General features: G+C 41.1%; 1 pseudogene across 1 annotated transcript; it reads left to right on the top strand.

Moving 5' to 3' along the window:
- The first annotated feature begins 3,976 nt into the window (after positions 1 to 3,976).
- LOC308513933 (OCIA domain-containing protein 1-like) lies at positions 3,977 to 5,624 on the top strand (annotated as a pseudogene). Its single transcript has 4 exons — positions 3,977 to 4,245; positions 4,479 to 4,698; positions 5,166 to 5,311; positions 5,509 to 5,624. The product of its transcript is annotated as an OCIA domain-containing protein 1-like (transcript).
- The last annotated feature ends 641 nt before the right edge of the window (positions 5,625 to 6,265 follow it).

The raw sequence follows: 6,265 nt of genomic DNA, 5'->3' as shown, positions 1-6,265 counted from the left end.
TGCTGTCTAGAGTAATCTTGGTTGTAGGTCCTTGCTATTCATCACTTTGAATATTTCTTGCCACTCCTTCTAGCCTGCAAAGTTTCTGTTAAGAAATAAGCTGACAGTCATACGGGCACTCCTTTGTAGGTAACTAACTGCTTTTCTCTTGCTGCTTTTAAAACTCTCTCTTTTTATTTAACTCTTGGCATTTTAATTATGATGTATATTGGTATGGACCTCTTTGAGTTCCTCTTGTTTGGGACTCTCTGTGCTTCCTGGACTTCTAAATCTATTTTTTTCACCAAGTAAGAGAAGTTTTCTATCATAATTTATTCAAATAGGTTTTCAATATCTTGCTCTCTCTTGTCTCCTTCTGGCACCCCCATAATGTGAATGATGGTATGCTTGGAGTTGTCCCAGAGTCTCCTTATACTATTTTCATATTTTTGGATTCTTTTTTTCTTTTTGCTCTTTTGATTGGGTGTTTTTTGCTTGCTCATATTCCAAATCATTGATTTGATTCTTAGAATCCTCTACTCTACTGTTGAATTCCTGTAAATTATTTATTTCAGTTAGTGTATGCTTAATTTCTGATTGGTCCTTTTTCAAGTCTTTGAAGCTAAGTCCCTTGAAGCTCTCATTAAGATCCTTGAGTAACCTTATAACCATGTATTTGAACTCTGTATCCAAAAGTTTGCTTGCTTCCATTTCTTATTTGTGATATATTTCTTTGTCTCCACATTTTGGCTGCTTCCCTGTGTTTGTGTCTATGTATTAGGTAGAACTGCTATGTCTCCTGGCATTGGTAGAGTGACTTTATATAGTAAGTGTCCTATAGGGCCCAGTGGCTCAGCCTTCCCAGTCAACTGAGCTAGGCCCTCTACATGCACTCCTCTGTGGGCCATGTGCACTGTCTTGTTGTAGTTGAGCTTTGATTGCTGTTGCTATCACTGGGAATAATTGACCTACAGGCCAATTGGCTATGAGGGTCATCTGCAACTATAGTGGAAGAGCTCCTGGTCTAGGAGACACCCCTATGAAGTAGGACTAGCTTCAGTGGGGCTTTGGTGTTCACTGAGTCTGCCCCTTCAGTGTGATGCTTGTGGATGTGTAGAGTTGTAATCTGTTATGGTGTGAAGCTGTCCACTGGGTCCACACTTGGCTCTGGGGCCTCCTGGGAAATGCAAAGTCATCCACTGCCTAGGGCCACCCGGCAGGAACCACAGAGAGATCTGCATATGGCTGCTACTTGTATTGGGCTTGAAAGTCCCCAGGTGAAAAAAAAGGAAAGTACCCAGGAGAGGCATAGCTGTGAAGCAAGGCAGGCTGGTGTTAGTGCTAGGTTTGGGGCCTCTTATTGATAGGTTTTGGGCATGCTGACTATAGCTGCTGCTTGTTTGAAAGATTTTAGCAAAGTGTGAAGTCTGAGACAGAGCAGGCCATTCAAATGGAAAAGACACTGCAAACAGCTTGTAAATTGGATGGGTTGGCGTCTCAGGGAACCACCAGGGTGGAGCAAACAGTGTGGGCCACACTGATGGAAACTGACATATAGCTGCCAGTCAGCTCTGCAATGGGGGAGGCAGGAATAATGACCCCTGTGAGCACCCTGGTCTGGGAGAAAGCTGCCCATGAGTGTCTGCCCCAATGCCAAACAATCCAGTTCCTTGCTGTATGTACCTAGATTCCCTAAAGCCACTGCCCGGCACTGGAGCTCAACGTGTAAGTTGGTGCACCAGCCCTTTAAGAGGAACTGCCTGGGTCTCCAGCAGCTTCTGTGCCACTCAACCACAATCCCCACTGTTTTTTACTGCCCAAAGTTTTGGGGACTTTTCTTCCCAGCTCTAGAACCCTGGGCTGAGAGTCCGGTGTGGGGCTGGGACCCCTTGCTTCTCACTGGATTCCTCTGCAGTGGAGATATCCCTCCCTATTGAAAAAAACATGCCACACATGGGTGTCAGACCAGTCCTTCAGCACCTCCACATCTCCTACCAGTCTCAATGTACTTTCTTGTCTAATTGTAGGATTTCCATTCAGCCAGTTTTCAGGTGGTTCTGAATGATGGTTGTACTGTATTTTAGTTGTAATTTTGATGTGGTTGTGGGAGACGGTGAGTACCAGCATTTACTTACACCATCATGTTGATTCTCTTTTCTTTATTTTAAAAAAGTGTGTTTAATTTCTTATGCTTGGTATTCCATATGCACGTTTCATTTTGTTGTTAATCCTCACTCGAGGATATTTTTTTCATCAATTTTTATTTGTTTTAAAAAATTGTAAGTGCTTTTTAAAATATATATTTTTATTGATTTCAGAGAGAGGAAAGGAGAGGGAGAGAGGGATAAAAACATCAATGATGAGAGAGAATCATTGATCAGCTGCCTCCTACACATGCCCTATTGGAGATGGAGCCTGCAACCTGGGCCTGTGCCCTGACTGGGAATCAAACTGTGACCTCCTAGTTCATGGGTTGATGCTTAACCACTGAGTCACACCAGCTGGGCTTTTTCATTGATTTTTGGAGAGAGTGAAAGAGAGGGAAGAAGGGAGAGAGAGAGAAACATTGATGTGAGAGAGATACACCAATTGGCTGCCTCCCGCAAACATCCCGACTGACACTGGGGATCAAACCTGCAATCCAGGTATATACCCTTGACTGAGAATTGAACCTAACACCCTTTAGTGCATGGGCCAGCACTCCAACCAATGAGCTATACTGGCCAGGGCTATGTAACTGTTTTTTATATTACTATGCTTTCTGTTGCCTGAAATATTTGTAATAAATATTTTTAAAATCTTTAGTAGTCCTCTAGATGAAGTTCAGAGAACCTAACATGGATTACAAACACCTTCATGGAATCTCTGACCTAGCTTACCTCTCTAATCTTGCCACTTCCAGTTTGTACACAACAGTCTGGCCATGCTGAACAATTTTCCCACAAGACCTCCAAGCCTCTGCCACTCCCTCTCTACAGAACACTCAGTCCCCCACCTTCTCCTGTTACCCCCCAACCTTCTTTTTGTTATTATATCTCCACTTAATTGTCAATATCTTTAGGAAAGCTTCTCTGGCACTTTATCTCTGTGTTTGGGTTGGGTATTTCTTTATACTTCCAGAACATTCAGTATTTCATCATCCCTGACCACTTATTCACACCATACTGGAATTGCTGACTTACTTCTCTGTATCTGCCATTAGACTATAAACTCCAAAATTATAGAGCCCATGACTCACTTACCATAACATCTGTCCTCTGCCTAGTGCCTGGCACTAGAAGGCCCTTAATAAATATTTACAGTAGGAATTAATTTGATAATTAGCTATTAACAAATTAATAATGACTTATTTAATATTCTTGAGGCATGGTTTATTTAACATTCTTGAGGCATGATATAATTTCATTTTTTAATGTGAACCCTGTTTTAGAATCAGTATTTAGATAGAATTATAAAATTGCCACCCCACAGTATGAAGGTTAGAAATCATTACCTGGAATAAAGTTCTCTTCTTATTCAAAGTTGGGTTCAATGTGGTCTGTCACCTAAGCTAGGTCTTGCTTTTATTGTCTAGAATTAGCTCATAGTTTGTGTTCCTCAGATTACATAAACTGTTTTTAGGCATATGTGGTAAAGTTCTTAAAATTGCTTTTGTAAAATTTTATTGCTTGATTGATTTTAGAAAGAGAGAGAGAGAGAGAGAGAGAGAGAGAGAGAGAGAGAGAGAAACATCAGTTTGTTCTACTTATATATGCATTCATTAATCAATTCTTGTATGTGCCCTAACTGAGGATCAAACCCACAATGTTGGCATATTGGGACTATGCTCTAACCAACTGAGCTACCTGGCCAGGGCCATAAATTGCTCTTTAATTTGAAAGATTCAAATTTGGCCATTTCCTACCTCAGAGGTATTTATATGTCATAGACCCTCAGTGATGGTCTATTGAATATATATATTATGGAAGGGTCCCAATTGCTAGCCTCATCATGAAAGATGAATCGCAGGGCTGATTTTTAAGAGCCAAATGCTAAAGTTACAAGACCAATTCCCCACATAGGGGCTGATTACATCCCAACAGAGGAAGAAAGAAGAGGCTTTGCAGAATGCAATGATGAAAGCTTCTGGTTCAGATCTGTGCCTTTGGCTGCAACAAGTATGTTGATTACTCAATTATTAATTAGTAAAGGAATCCTTTCAAGTCATCCCAAATATGGTTCCATCCCTAAACTCATATTTGTTTGTATTATGGGATACTTTGCTGAAAAGCTTTTTTAAAAATATATATATTTTATTGATTTTTTTACAGAGAGGAAGGGAGAGGGATAGAGAGTTAGAAACATCGATGAGAGAGAAACACCGATCAGCTGCCTCCTGCACACTCCCTACTGGAGATGTGCCCGCAACCAAGGTACATGCCCTTGACCAGAATCGAACCTGGGACCCTTGAGTCCGTAGGCTAACGCTCTATCCGCTGAGCCAAACCGGTTAGGGCTAGAAAGCTTTTTAATGTGAAAACTTGCCAAGAGAAGTTCAAGAATCTTGAGACTTCCCCTCTTGGAGAAGTTTTATGATCAAGACAGGTATGATGATCTTTACCACCTGGGCACTATTCTCAAAAGTCAAAATATGACTCAAATGTGAGTGATCATTCATCTTTTGTGACATCCTCAGCAGAAGACAACATGGCAAAAGAGATGATTCCTCACCCTGGCCAAGTGGCTTAGTTGGTTGGGGTGCTGTCCTGTACACCAAAAGATTGCAGGTTTGATTCTCAGTCAGGGCACATACCTAGGTTGTGGGTTCAATCCCCAGCCTGGGCATGTACAAGAGGAAACCGATTGATATTGCTCTCTCTAAAATAAAATAAAAAATAATTAAAAAAACATCCTTGGGGTGAGGAGTAGAAAATAAAAATAATAAAATAGATGTTTCCTCTTTATGAACCAATTCCATTTAGTACTTCTTTTTTTTTTAAATATATTTTATTGATTTTTTACAGAGAGGGAGGGAGACAGATAGAGAGTTAGAAACATCGATGAGAGAGAAACATCGATCAGCTGCCTCCTGCACATCTCCCACTGGGGATGCGCCCGCAACCAAGGTACATGCCCTTGACCGGAATCGAACCCGGGACCCTTCAGTCCGCAGGCCGACGCTCCATCCACTGAGCCAAACTGGTTAGGGCCCATTTAGTACTTCTATGAATGAATCTACTCCCACTGGTATTACTGATCATATTGCCCAAGGACCTGATCCCAACTTTAAAGAAAGTCCTAAAAGAAAGAAGATTACAGATGAAAAACTAAGAGTCCTAGCCAGTTTGGCTCAGTAGATGGAGCGTTGGCCTGCGGACTGAAGGGTCCAGGTTCAATTATGGCCAAGGGCATATGCCAGGGTTGCGGGCTCCATCCCCAGTGGGGGGTGTGTAGGAGGCAGCTGATCAATGATTCTCTCTCATCATTGATGTTTCTATTTCTCCTTCTCCCTTCCTCTCTGAAATCAATAAAGAAATATATTTTAAAAAGAAAAGAAAAACTAAGGAGTAAGGACAGTCAGTCATATGAAGTCAGGCCTATGCAGGAAAGAATGTCCCCCCAACAAAGTGAAAGTAAACAAATATGGAGACACCTGGGATGAGTGAAACAGGGCATCATTGGATCTACTGAAGGAGTTCAATATCCAGGTTCATCTAGGTGGTCATGCATATCTGCGTGCTTTGAGCACAGCGGCAGTCTTCATAAACACATTTAAAACTATAACCTGTTTTGTTTTTTTTTCGTGGTTTGGCTTATTAAAATAATGTTTAAAAAACACAAATTTTAATGTTACTATTATGTGAATATGTTCACCTTGGGAAACTATTTGAATGATGGTATTATACCATGATAGTATACAATTTGTGAAATTTAAGCTTACAGGACAAGGATACTCTCTTATAATACCATAAAGAGATTGTAATGCTCTAGAATCAGCATACATGAAAATAAATGATATATACATGTTGAATTGGGGTGGGTAGGGGGAGTGAGCATAATTTTAATGTTAAGCTTTACATAAAAAGTTATTAGACCCAGATGCGAAGGGAGAAGTCCAAGAAGCTTGTCCTCCACCTGGAGCCCTTATATCTTGGACGTCACAGTCTGTGTGAAAACAAGCTGGAGAAAAGAAAATGTTATTAAGGAGAGAACCAAGATGGCGGCGTAAGGTACAGACCTGTGTGTGCTGCCTCCCACAACATCATCAAGACTACCAACTATAAGACAAACAGCTATCATTCAGAAC

Source organism: Myotis nattereri (genome assembly GCF_964212035.1).
Source record: "Myotis nattereri genome assembly, chromosome: 2".
Taxonomy (NCBI): Eukaryota; Metazoa; Chordata; class Mammalia; order Chiroptera; family Vespertilionidae; genus Myotis; species Myotis nattereri.
Note: the sequence above shows the minus strand (reverse complement) of the source record. Positions and strands in the feature narration are given on the sequence as shown.